The following is a 15,380-nucleotide window of genomic DNA, read 5'->3' on the forward strand; positions in this document are numbered from 1 at the left end:
CCGAAAACATGTACTGATAAATTTATTTTAGTTTATTAAGTTAGAGCAGGTAAACTCTTCTGGTTAAAAAAATTGATGCAATTTTACCATATCAATCTATCCTCAAGTAATAGAAGTCACCGCTGTAGTCACTACTTCAAGGTGAGCACCTGATTTCAAGATGGAATATTTTAACATAATTATAGCATGGAATATTGCAGCATTATCATTACAAATCATCAAGAAAAATGTTGTTTATTGGGAGTTATGTAATGTCCCCCTTTTGTGACATTAGAAGACAATTAAATAATTTAATTTTAAGTTGTAAAATGAGTTTAAATTTTATGATGACAGAATTTAATTATTTAATATAGTATTAAAATGGCTTAATGTAGCTTAGTGAACAATTAATTTATATATATATATATATATATATATATATATAGAGAGAGAGAGAGAGACAGAATATAAAAAGACAGGCAAAAGGAAAATGAAGTCACAGAAATGTGCTATAAAAGATTATTGAGAGGCTCATTCTGAATTTGCTTGGTTTATGTTTGCTTATTGTTCTCCTGGAGAATTTGGAAGTTTCAGGTTTTAGGTTCAAAATTGCTGGGCCGAAATCCCTGGCAATGTCAATTAAACAAAAACCCAATTTGACTTGGAGGTGGATTCGTGACGAAGTTCACAGCTCGGAGAAGTTGTGAATAAAGGTACTTCATAGCCGTCTGAGAAACAAAGTTATAATGATTTATTTTCATATTAAATTTAGATTTGTATTTCAGACCTATATAACATGATTTTTAGTATAATTTGTTGGATGGAAAGGAAAGAGTTTGCATTAAGAATGTGTAAATTCCTGCGAAATATGCAGTAGAAATCTTGAACAAATATTGTACAGGGATATTACAAGTTACAATCTGAAATAGCATCGGAATATACTACAGACAATTTTGAGCATCAAAGAAGGCAAATAAAAGAAGATTTTATGTTGCAAAAAAACCTAAATATATCAATTGAGGTTTTAAGTTTCAAAGCATAAAAAGAATGATCATTTAATGATGAGAGTTATTCAAGGAGGTGCCATAATTGCGATTATAGCATATTTTTAGTAATGTTTCATTTAAAACAAAGCAAAAAGAATTAAGAGATGTCTTTGAATGACCAAGGGAGGAGGTGAGGGTCTTTAAAGAAAGGTTTGGAATTTTTTTGCAGCTATAGGTCATGCATTTCATTGGGAGGGGCAAACCATGCCATTTTGATGCTCAATATTATGTTGAAAGCTCCAGAAATACAGTTTATGTCACTAATTCTTGTTGTATTGAACAAAACATGGGCAGAGTTGCTGGAAAAGGACTACTGAATTTAATTTTCAGCTTATAGTCGTAAATGATAAGAAATTGGAGAAAAATATCAAAAGATAGCTTCAGAAATTGCATTTTTCAGCTCAAAATTGAAGATACCAAGAGATAGCTTGGGTATTTTTAGTTGCTGCATTCTACTTCCTGTTTCCAAGGATTTGGAATGTTTGATACTTTCTGTTACAATAGAGCTAATGTTACTGTAACAAGCTGCCACAAGATCCTTTGGTGACTGATCATAGCTTTGTATGATAACTTTCTATGAGTTTTCTTACTTATTCAGTGGAGGCATTTAATTTTCTGTTGCGAGCGTTTTGGTTAGTGTAACCTATATCAATATCAGATAAACAGAAACGCACTATTAAAAAAGGTTTATGAAAATAGATCCCATATAATAGTGTTTCTACAAACCAGCGCAACAGACAAATTTGATCTACTTTTTTTAAATGTAGACTGGAGATCACACAAATAAAAATATGTACAAATTATCAGTGAGATATTGGCTATTTTAAGAAAGAAACAAAGGAAAATATCAAAAAAATGATTCTTAATTTGAGATAAATAAAAACCTCCTACACTTCAATTAGCTCTCTATACTTAAAATTTCCAGTGGATTGTAAATGGTATCATTATTCAGCCTGACTATCCCCATCATCACAAATTCCAAGGCTTAAAAATTAATCTTGACTGGCTAAGGGTTTGTTCTCAACAGTTATTCTTTCAGATTGTTGTATACGTCCAAATAAACTAAAATTGTCTTAATTATCAGCAACTAGTCATTCATTTCTAATCCATGAAATAAATCCTATATATGAAACTTATCATTTATCACATGTAAGCCATTTTAGACTCCTTTGTTGCCAATATTTATTGATGTTTATCATTCAAGCAAACTCTTTAGCAGTACTTAAGGTTCAAAGTTTTTTCTAGGCACATTAGACAAGATGGATGCACAAGGAGTCAAATCAACAAGCATACAAGTAGACCACAATGTAGCGAATGAAGAGATTGTCATATTGATATGAAAAACATCAAAGATATTCATGCTAATAGGCATGTCTATAGGCAATTTTCTACATTACTGGGGACATGTCCCCAGATCTAGAAACTTTGCCCCTATTTAATTGGACTGCATATAACAGTAGAATGAACAGTTCAGCTGTAAAATGAACTAGAGTGTAACTTCTATCAACATGAAAAAAAAAGCATACAACTGTAGAATAAGAGTATAAAAATATAACTCTTTTCTGACAATAGGCAAACACACTACTGCATACATCTGTAAAATGAACAAAAGTATGACTGCATACAGCTTTAGAATGAAATGAAAGTGTACGGCTATTCAATAAGAATGAATATTCAAGTTGTTGAATGATGATGTTCATATAGTTTAGTGAGATTACTTATTAAATCTTACTGATTAACAATGTTTTAACAATGAATTCTGAATGTGGAATGATTATTCAGAATTGACAATGAATTATAATTCCTAAACACAAATATTATATTTTAAGGTTCTATAATGTATCTAGGCATGCTTTAACCATGCTTTGATGTGAATATAATGTATGTATGCATGCTTATCAAAGTTCTCATATGAACATGTCAAACTCCCCTATATATTTTATACTTTCCTTATATTTATATAACCTTCCCCTTTGGTCTCCCCAAAATTTGCAAATAAAAAAAACATCAGTGTCCTAGACCCGTCCCCTCCTCCCCTACCATCAATGTCCTCGAGACTTGGGGTAACCTTAAGGATTTTATCCTATTTGGCAAGTGAACATTTACTTAAGTGATAAAGTGTACGAACTTCTCCACATCAAACATAAAATTGACCACTTAAGTGATTCAAAATGCACTTTTTCAATGAAGTTATAAATCAATGAGGAAACAAAAAACCAAACATTTTCATTTTGTAGACTAAAGTTCCAAGAGAGAATAAAATCAAAACATTTAAAGAGCCTAGGCCTACCTCTAAACAATTATGTGCCAATTATCAACTCAAAAATGAAAAAAGTGCAATTTTTCCAAATAGAAATTAAATTAGATTGTAATAAGTTGCCGAGGAGTTGCCCACAAGCCTCCTTGTGTCAAACCCTCCAAAGAAAACAAATAAGAGAAGTGCAATAAGTCATCGCGGCATGCCCATGAGGGTTTGTGTTAACGTGTACGATGAAATTAAATGGAAATTTGAGTTTCATGTGTTGGAGATTGTAGATGCAATAGAGATCTTTATCTCTAGGTGTTAAATACCATTATGGCCACCTTCAGTTGAAGAGAACATTTATGTAATATTAAATATATAGACGTGTCTTACAACTATTATTTTCTCTGAGATCACCGTAAATATAGTTGCATAGTCAATTTGGTATATGCTTTCCAAATGGAAGCCATCTCTCTAAATATAGGATGAAGAATCAATAGACATGTCCCTTCACAAGAAATGTCAATTCATTAGCATTTAATAAATATAATGACAATTAAATATCTCATATATTTAATATATTAATATATATTATATCTCACATTTATATAATATATATACATATATATATATATATATACATATATATATATATATATATATACATATATATATATATATATATATATATATATATATATATTTATTTATTTATTTATTTGCACTATAGTTTATCCAACTAAAGCTACCAAACATTAACACTCCCTCTTAGCTAGTTTGGATAAACAAGATTCATACACAATATGAATAACATACACAACATGAATCCTTTTACCGACAACAATGGTTTCTAGAATGTCAACTCATTTGACTTCCCAGTTTACTGAATGCCAACTCATTGGTAAATGTCAACACATTTGACATTTGAAAGTCAACTCATTTGATTTGCTAGTTTCTTAAATATCAACTCATTTGACATTTGAATGTCAACTCATTTGACATTTGAATGAAGTTATTTTAAGATCATTACCTTATAATAACTTCTGCAAATACAAGTGATAATCATTTGGAGGTCCTCACTTCCTCATGATGTACACAAGTGATAGGTCCATTAAATCATACAATTATAGATATGACACCAAAAGTTTACATGAAGTCAAAAACTCCCTTTGATTCTGATAGGATCAAGATCTTCAAAAATCAACTGAAATATATGCTCTATCTGCTCCTTCTAATGGATGTGTCAGACTCCCTCTGAACATCAATCTTCTAAGCTTCTTTACCATTGAAGAAGTGTCAAACTCCCTCTGAGTCTGAAATTATTCTCCCTTTTCCCGCAATAATATTCTCAAAGGAAAAGATCAAGGAAAATAACTCTTATCATAATAAAAATTCCCTTTAATAATTATTCTTGATAATTATATTTTAATTATAAGAACATTAAAAATTTGATTGACTTCACAAGATATCAATTATTATTAACATAATTTTATACATACCTTGATAGTAGTCCCCTTATTTCCTTCACGATGGACCCTTACTATATTATTTCTTGATCAAATATAAAATAATTATATTTGTGTTTGTGTGTGTGTGTATAACTTCAACTATAATACATTCACTTATATAATAAATAATGTGAACAAGGAATTTAAATATCTATGATACCTTACTAAATTAATAATCTCAAGGGCCAATGACCTTTTGATCTCGGTTGTATCCAATGAACGAATCTTTTAACATTTTCATCCCCGATTCATGAGTGTCATCCTCAGTAACGACTCAGGGCCTCCAACGTGGACGTAATATGAACTACCAAATTCACTTTCTAAGCTAGATTTCTTGTCAGAGGAAAACGAATATGTCTAAGCTGCTTGTTTTCTATTAGATGTTGTGATTTCTTTTTGCCATCGGGAACCTCTGTACCTTCATTCAAATCATGTTTGTTCTCTACTATTCCAACTGCAGAGGCATATAAAAATAGCGCCATATTTTGTGTATTTCTTCCAAATCATCGATGGGCCTATTTTTTTAAATTTCCACGCGAGGGTTTCTATCTTTGTTTTTATCCCCTTTTTTGTCGACTAATTAGTGTACACTTCATATTCCCAATGACATCTACGTGGAGTTGGACTACCTTGCAAGCAGATTGCAATCACTAGTGTCATAAATACTCCTCTATTCTAAATGATACAAATGGTTATCGTCTACACAACCCAACAACTATCATAGTTCCTTTGGCGTGTTTTGTCTGACTTATGCAAGTTGATGTTTGTCATGACTTCCTATCAATGTCAAAACTATTATTTTGGTTACCTCGTAGAATCTCCAGATTTACAATAGGGCATAGCACTTGTTCTGTTCCAACATAGCCTGAAAATTCATGTTTAGCAAAGACTCACAATAACATTAAAGGGAACAAATCCTTATTGACGTGTTATTCTTCAAAGGTTCAGTTTCACATTTGTTGTCATTGGCAACATGTCATCAATAATTTCTCAATCAATAGCAAATATCCAAACTCACTTAAATTTTCCAATGGGTCAAAACCATTACTAACAAAAGGATCTTTGGCTCTCACTCCAAGCCATCTCAACGGTTTTCATAATAATTTTCCTCTATGCTTCTTGTTATTTTTTTCCCATCGCTTGTATATAATTCTTACATTTGCATTTGGCTCTGAGACCATGTTATTTTCTCTGAGATCACTACAAATGTAGTTGCATTGTGAATTTTGGTATATGCTTTCCAAATGGCAGCCATCTCTCTGATATAGGATGAAGATCGGATAGACATGTCCCTTCACAGGACATGTCTATTCATTAGCATTTAATTAATATAATGACAACTAAATATCTCATATATTTAATATATTAATTTATATATTAAATCTCAGACATATATATATACACATTTCCACTATAGTTTATCCAATTGAAGCTCCCAAACATTAACAACAACATGTGTTGAGGCATGGAAATATGAAGAGTTGTATTTGAAAATCAGGTGTCTTGTTTTGGGAATTTGAAGAGACCTTCAGTTGTAATGTGAAGAATCTCTCTTGTGTTATTTATCGCTCCAAGCAAAAGACATTGCACACTTGAACATTTTATGATCAATAAAAGTGACATTTTGTGTGACTGGGTTTTTTTCCTTCATCTTAAAGGGTTTTCCCAGGATATTTTTGTGTCTCTTGCATTTATTTTGGTTTTCCTTATTGTCGTTTATCATTGATTTCTAGGTTAATTCCTAATATGGTATAAGAGCTAGTATTTCCAATTTTGTGCTTCTGATGATTGCTTGATTTTTGGAAGCAATTAGAGTAGTCCTAATTTCCGTTGACTTAGTGCAAATCGACAAGAAATTGCCATTCTTCTCATATTGGTTGGGTAAAAGGCAACTGATTCGTTGTCCAACTCAAATATGATATGTGAAATTTTTCTAATGGCATATTACATGTTGGCTCATTCTCTTTAGCTATCTGTCAACTTTTATATTACTCGTGTCATTATCATTTTTTTTGAGCTCAGCATGGCATCAACGCATATTTATTTTTGGCTGCCTATGGTGAATAATATTTGTCATTCATATTATACTTTGCATGCTTCGTAAAGTTCTTTGATCCTTTATCAGAGAGATCGTTCATTATTTGCGATTAAATCGGGATTCAGCTTTTTTTTACAAATAAAAGAAACCAGGGGACCTGTGCGCATAGTGTTGAGCGATCAATCCATACATGTCGTATTGTCGTCAGCAATTTTCAAAAAAAAATTAACATCGGTGAGCAAGGAAGCATATTGTAACTAGAACTTCAACAGCCAAGAAAGGAAGACAGGCATAAATCACCTCCAAAATTGCAGAAAGATCGTTCGTCTTCAATTCTCAAAGGGCTTCTAACTGGATATTCACGATGGGCCATACAACATCAAGCACGATGTTGGAAAGCAAACAACAGGACCTTCATCTAGCATTTCCAGCAAGCACAAAACCACTATGATTTTATAATTTTTTAGTCTGGCAAACATGGACTATGAGTGATTGTAGAGTTTGGTCATGCTATGACTCATGTTATTGGCTTTGGTCGATGAGATGCAATAAGAGCCAACAACCAGCTTGTTTGAAAAGGACAGCATTCACTGTTATGATGGAGACATTTGATAAATTGGCGTATGTTTAACGTCAATGAAGGTCCTCTATCAATTCTTGTCAGTGCACATGCTCAACCAGTTGTTAATAGTGACAAGTCAATGGCAGCACCACCCCATTTGCATCAACAAGGAGCTTGTGAAAGGGAACTTTTGCAGGTAGTAAAACCACTTAAGTGATGCAAACAAGGTTCTAAATGAATAAGTTGTGGTTATGATGGCTTGCATGAGAAACAAGCTTACTGGATGCAATTTCCCTTCTGGTACTACGGATCTAACCCACTTCATTCAGCCTTGTATTCAGTTGATCGGAATGGTCCTGGTGTTGGAGATACACATGAACTGGAACCTAGATTGACAGTTAAATTCCAAGTTCAAAAGCTAATTGCTCAAGGAGCATTGCATGAAAATGTGTCCAAGCTATGTTGGGCGAACAAGTAAGGAACCTAGCACAGTGTTTGTCTTGGTAAAATCTAAAGGCAAATCGAGAGAAATTAAGAAGAGACTACTTAAATGAGCAGTTGCACAGTTGGGAACTGCACTTGGCTATGTGTTCCAAATATAAAGAGATAAGTACTTTATGATTATGAATTTTGTTATATTACTAAGAAGAAAGTTGTTCTTACCACTGGTCTCTTTACATCTCTTTATAATAGATTGATTTTATCTCTCTTAGTTATAGAATGCAACAAGAAGCAAGGAGATAAGGATGTTGCCTTAATTCAGGGAGATGTTCAACATCAGCGAGAGAATACAATCACAATCATATTTCAATGATCAAATTCACTCCTGTCAAGATGAAGTTTTTATGGAATCCTCACTATTCTTATATATGTTGCTTGAACTATAATTTCCTTTCTTATAGATGTTGAGACTCTTGTTTGAAAAGAATTTCTCTTATGAGTTCGTATTCATGTGAAACATTGTAAAGTCAACTTGATAGCTCTTTCACTTATGAGAGCTTCACAATTAGCATCATATAAAGAGAGTTCATGTTGTCATCACATTGAGAGATTTTGTGATGGTAGTTGAAAGTAACATCGAGAGAGTCAATGACTATAGCAAGTTGAGAGAATCTGTGATAAAATGTTGGTTGAAAACATTACTAACTTTTCACATTGAATGATTCAATGATGGGAGTTGCTTGTCATGTTGAGAGAGTCCATGACAACATCACATTGAGAGTCTTTGATGTATGAACATTGCAGTTTTGTCATGTTGAGAGATTCCATGATAGCATCATGTTGAGCAAGTCCGTAATTAAAGTTGAATGTGATTTTTTGCAGGTTTTTCATGTTAATTATTAGTTATGAATAAATATTTCCATCCATCATGTTGAGTGATTCCATGATTATGAGTTATTGTTACAAGTCTATCATGTTCAGTGATTCCAAGATTCTTAACAATGAGTAAATTTTTTCTTATTGTCGTTCCATGAAAACATCACGTTGACAGAGTACGTGATGAAAGCTGGTTGTGCTTCTTGGGGGTTTCCATATTGAGTGATTCCATGAATTTTATAGGATCTATGTGATTAGATTTTTACATTGGCATTTTGGTTGCAACCTTGTGTGACTGTTCAGCTAAAGATCTCTTTCTCACTAAAAAAAAATGTTGAAGATTGTAGTTGTGATAGAGATCTTTATCTCATGGTGTTAAATACTATTATGGTCACCTTCAGCTGAAGAGGACATTTATGTAATATTAAATATAAAGACATGTGTCTTACAACATGCGATGGGAATCATGTTTGGGGAATTTGAAGAGACCTTCGGTTGTAATGTGAAGAGTCTCTCGTGTTATATATATATATATATATATATATATATATATATATATATATATATATATATATATCGCTTCAAGCTAAAGGCATTCTACACTCAAACATTTTGTGATCAATAAAAGTGACATTTTTGGTTGTGTGGCTGGATTTTTCCCTTCATCTTGAAGGGTTTTCCTAGGATATTTTTATGTGTCTCTTGCACCTATTTTGGTTTTCCTTATTGTCATTTATCATTGATTTATGGGTTAAATTCCTAACATCATGCTCCCAAGTTCACCACTAGACACTTAGTTGTCAAGTTGTCAACTCAAAACCATGAGAAACCTGTTCTAAGCTGTCTTGATTCACCAATTAGAGGCTGTCTCATTTTTTTGAATTAAAAGTGTTAACCGAAGAGCACAATAATTCCAAGGACAAGAGAGAGGAGAGATAGCCAAGTTTAATAAAAGAAAAAAACTTTCCAAAAACTTATACTACGCCCTTCTCCAATCATTCATTTTTCACCTCCCAAGTTCATGGGAGTACAATTAAATTTTGTGACAGCATGACTGAACATCAGAAGAATACATTTCTTCACTTGTCTAACACGTCTTCCTTCTCTTCTTCAATTTTGATAGAAACCCTTATTTCCCTTGCTAATTCAAAGTGATTACTAATATATTTTAGTAAATTCACAAAAGACTAACAAATGTTTCATGTTTTGTCAAAAATAACAAAAAATGATTTCTAGACCTGGTGTTTTAAAAAAACAGACCAGTTTGTATCCATCCTCGCAATGGAAGTTTCAAGTGAGAAATCAGTTAACATATACCAAAGGTTTCAAAATTCTTTTGGAATTGTTTCATGATACTTTACAGCCCTCAAAAAAAAGTTTCATCTTAGTCCTTCAAATGATCAGATTCCATAGGTGTTTAGTTCTAGTAAATGCTAATCAATTCCCTTCTCCATTAGACAGCACATATTTTACAATTGCTTCCTCAGTTTCTTTCCTAACATCCTCATAATTGCCTCCCATCAGAAGAATTCCTCTTCTTTTGTTCCTCAGCAAGGGCTCGATACCCTTCAAAATTCTATCAAATTCCTCCTTAGAGTCAACATCACAAAGTTTATTTATCATTGTGATCCTCATATTCATATCTTCCTCTAATACTTTCCTTTTCCTATTTACAAGCCTATTATACAGATCCTCTAGTATCTTATTTTGTATATTCTCAAACCTTTTGTTCCTCGAAATCATGTTCCTTGCAATGGCATTTTCTAACTGCCTTCTATCCATATTACTATACAAATCATAATATTTATTCAACTGTACAAAATTGTCATCATTAATAATTTGCATGTTAAGGTTTTCTACCTTTGGCCTCCATGCTTTCTCTCCAACTATGGTTCTTCCTTCTTGCACTTTCTGGACTCCTAGTCTATCTTCTGTTTCATCCTCTGATTCCTCAGAATCGCTGACTTGTGCAGTTTTCCTTCTCTTTCCAAGTCCACTTCTGGTCTGCTTGACCCTTTTCTTGATTGTTGGTGCAAGTTCATGCTTCACCTTTACCAATCTCTCTGATTTTCTTTGCGCAACAGATTATTCAACCTCTGACTATCTTCTAGGCTGATCACTCTTGTCCTGACTAGTTGCACTGCTGCAACTACTGCATATGGTGCAATTGGTGTTTGCGCACATGGTTGTGCTACTATCACACCCTCTGAAGGTCTTGCAACTGCAATGGGAGTTGCTGCCAATACTTCAGTTTGTCCACTGGCCTTCATCTCTAGCGCAATACCTTTAATCTCATCAAACTCCTTGCGAGTCATGCCAGATTCTTTAAGGAGGGAATCTATCTCTTTCTCTACCTTTTTCTTGCTTTCTTTGTTGCATAGTGCAAAATGAACTATTCTCATCTTCTCCTCAGATGTTCCCCATCTAGGGCACTTTGTGTCCTCAGATTCAAGAATAATTTGTGCATGTCCTTCTATAAGCTCAGCACTCATCTCATATCCCATAGGCTCTATAAACTTAACTCTGGGAATTACTACTTCCATGCAGGTCTTGTCAGTTTCCACCATGACGCATATTTCTTGCTTCTATTTCTCAACCATAGAGGGAGGTATCCTATATCTCTATTTCATTTCAGTCTGGAAGTTCTTCATCATTCTGTCGATGTCATTATCTCTAACATCTAGCTTAGATTTGTAGCATTGACTCACCATCTTCATTGCACACTCACTGCTATCCCAACTTATCAATCCAAGAAACTTCCTTGTAGCTTAAAAGAATATATGAGTCAACAAGGACTCAAATCCGAATATTGCATTCTTAGTCTTCTTCAACCTTGCAATGTTATCAAACAATTGCATTCTAATAATCTTGCATAAGTTATTTTTCCTTCCTTGCATAGCAATTACATAGGTTGCATGCAAAAATCCAGCTAGTACAGAGTTAACCCTTGATCCATGGTTCAACTTGTACCCTAATATCTTGGTTAGCAATTTTACTCCTTTATCTTGAATGGAGTCTACCTTCATATTTCTTCCGTCAAATCTTGTGTTCAGGTTCGTCTCAACCATTTTCCTGACATTCTTCTCATTAATAGGATTGCTACCTTCATTACTCAATCCTGTGACCTTGTGAATTAGGTCATTGTTAATAACAATCTTCTCATCTCCTAAACATAACATATCATCATGTACCCTACTCAAAATGATTAGAGTCCAATCATGATTGTCAAACTCCATATAAACATGTACTTCACCAAATTGAAATTCTCTAGATGCGCATACTCAGACTTCAAAGATAAGTCACTATTACACATCTTTCCCAAATTCTTATGAGTTTCTTCATCACCTATGCTCTCAATCTTGCAATGGATATAACTTCTTATATCTTCGACATGCAACACATTTTTCGAAACTTGCGAAAATGCACCCAACAGGTCATCCAATAAAGAAAGAAATGAATGTTTCTTAAACTCGTACCTTGGTCTATCACTTACATCATACACATTCTGACTTGCCATTGAACTGTAACTGAAAGTAGTGAAAAACTAGATTCAAGCTTTGCAAAAATACCTTAAAAACATTATATAGGGCTTTTGCAATTTTCCGCTTCTCAAACTTTACTTCGCACTTCAATTTGTTGTCAAATCGCTCTTCAATTCGCTCAAGACAATTCGCATGAGCAAATGGTACATACAATCTTGCTTGCGATCCTTAAATCATTTCAAATTGCACTGCGCATTAAATGTGTATCTACCACAGATTCAAATACTGTCTTTGTATGCCAGTAAGCTTGATTTCTCAATTCCTGCTCACTATGATCATATCAAGACTTGCGCACTTGACCATAGCCTTCTCTCTGTCCTTAATCTCTTGTTAACTACGCAACTTCTAACTCTCTCTAACATCAATTATGACCAACCGATGCTCTACCACTGCTAAAGTTGCTTAATTCAAGTAGGACGAGTCACAAACAATCTGTGACTTCAATGTCCTATTAGGTGTATCAAAAAATTGTTACTCCAAAACTGTATAAGAGCTTTCTGGATCTTTAGCTGTCACAAATGCTTCCTTGAATTCATCAACATGTTCCTTACTTGCTTCCTTCTAACTTTTGTTACTGCCATTATCATTCCTTCTGTCATTTATGTTGTTGTTCCTTCTATTGTTCGAATTCCTATTAAAGTTCTTTCTGTCCATTCTGCAATATCTTGTTGTGTGGCCAAAGTTATTACATGACTGACATATAAGTGCATTTCTCCTCTGATTTGTTCCATTCTGATTCTCAGGTGCTCTACAATTCCTTGCAATGTGTCGAAGATTGTTACATTTGCAATACACAAAATGGTTCTTTTCTCCATTAGATGTCTCTCCATCATTGGATTTGTTCTGTGATCTTCCTCCTTCATTACTTGCAAGGTTAGTATTCCTACACATTCTACTATTTGCATTATTACCATCAAACTTAGGTTTCTTACATTCTACTGCCTTGTGTCCATTACCATGACAATTATAAAAATAGAAATTAGTAATGGGTTAAAAAGACTTACCTAAGTAATCTCTTTTCATGTGTCCAACCTCATTACATATGAAGCATTTACCTCTGAACTCACATCTTACTTCCTTGGGTGGTTCATCTTGCTTAGGTCTATCAATTTGCTCTATTTTCTTAGGTTCATCAAGTTTAGCTGACAAATCAATGAAATCAACTTCCTTTGATACTTCAGTAGATGTGTTTGATTCTACCTTACTTAGATCTGATTCCTTACCAGATTCAATAATTGGATCTGGTTCTCTTCTGATTTCAACTTTCTTGGCTAATTTTTCTCCAATCAAATATCCAAGTCCTGTCTTGTCATAAGGTCTCTGATGAAATATCTGCTGATCTATCTTATCACTACTGAAATAAAGTTTCTCTAGTTGTTGCTTAGCTTGTGTCAATTCACAATAATGTTGTACTTCTCTAACTTAGCATGTTTAATCTTGATAGTATCTAGTTCAGATGTAACTTGACTTAACTGGGATCTAAGATCAGCATTCTCAGTTTTCAGTTCTAGTTCAATCTTGCCACTATTTCTCTTAAGATTTAAGTTCAACAATTTTAAGTTCATGTTTCAAGATCTCATTTTCCTTCTGAAGATCTCAAACTTTATCATTATCACTAGCGCAATTGATTTCTTGCCAGATTCTAAATCATCAATCGTGTCTTTTAACTTGCCAATGAAAACTTTTGCATCTTCATATCTATCTTTCAAGTTATCTCTTTCTTCGGTAAGAAGATCAATCTACACAAGAGCTTCTTCAAGATTTTTCTTCAACTGTTCCATATCTTCAAGGATCTTACTTAAGTTGTTAAACATCTTGAAACTAACTGGGCTCTAATACCAATTGTTAGAAATAGATAATACTGATTGGGGGGGGGGGGGGTAGGAAGTGAATCAGTATTCTACAAACTTTTGCCCACAATTGAATATTGTTAATTACTTTATAATTTGCATATGAAAGTAAAGCAACAATGTTGAACAGTAAATATAACCATGCACATAAATAACTCATAACACCGTTATTTGTTAACTAGGGAAACTATGGCCAAGGGAAAACCCCAGTGGGGATGATACCAACTAGATGATTCACTAAACAATAGGATTTTGTTAAGGATATTGATCCTATTAGGAGTCTATGAAGTACATATAGTGCCTCAAGTCCCTGTTAGGAGACTAGGCCTTGTTAGAAGCCTCAACCCTGTTAGGAGTTGCTTTAACCATGTTAGGAGTTGGCAAAACAAATACAATATATGCAAGAAGAGCCCACTACCCTAACATGTAATTATACAATTCAGTGCTTCACAAGAATAGATATACATACAATACTACTTGTTTGTTGTACTCCGTACTTGTTCTAATCATACGTCAGAATTCGAATCACATAACGCTCTCAATAGTTCGCATCACATAACACTTGCTTATCTATCATAGATAGAACAACTATCTTCGCAAGATAAGATCTTTACTTATACCTTGCATAATTACAAAACTATGCTCAGTCGGCTTTCATGTGTTCACACGCTTGACATAATATAAAATAATATTCACATAGTCAGCTCATCATAATTTAGTAATTATTTCATAACCAAAATAATTCCTAAGGCCGTACAATACAATTCTCTGTTATGCTCTGTTCTGCACTGTTAAATACCCGAACTAGTACTTTAATCATAACTCGCATCATATTGTCCATACACATCTGCACACTGGCACACGTCATAATGATACTATCATGAAGCTTCCCTTAACTGCGCATGAGCTAACTACCAACGAGTCATTCGTACACTTAACATCCATTCTCTGTGCTGCTATAAGCTATCTAACACTTAGACAATTTTCTAACTCTAAATGCATAAATGAAATGCTGAATGTATGTTGCCATAAATGACAACCATCAAGACATCTATCTGACCATATTGCCAACATAAGTAAACATTGTTATCTTACACAATACAACTCCCATGAACTGAATATGCTGGAATGTAATTGAAATTCTAACTACTGGAATATAATGTAAAAACAGAGATATTACAAGCAAAATATTTCACATAATTTAAAACCATGCAATCCAAACATTAATTTAATAATTTTTCCATGAGAATTAGGACACAACTCTAAATATAATAGTTGCATATTTATATTACCTGC

The 15,380-nt window shown here is 33.5% G+C and overlaps 1 protein-coding gene across 3 annotated transcripts in view; it reads right to left on the minus strand.

Moving 5' to 3' along the window:
* The window catches only part of CHR18 (chromatin remodeling factor18), a 311,394-nt gene that overhangs the window by 233,780 nt on the left and 62,234 nt on the right, over positions 1–15,380 (minus strand). The gene's annotated exons all lie outside the window — the stretch shown is intronic.

Source organism: Cupressus sempervirens, chromosome 6 (assembly GCF_028749045.1).
Source record: "Cupressus sempervirens isolate cs-2001-9-10 chromosome 6, ASM2874904v1, whole genome shotgun sequence".
Lineage (NCBI taxonomy): Eukaryota > Viridiplantae > Streptophyta > Pinopsida > Cupressales > Cupressaceae > Cupressus > Cupressus sempervirens.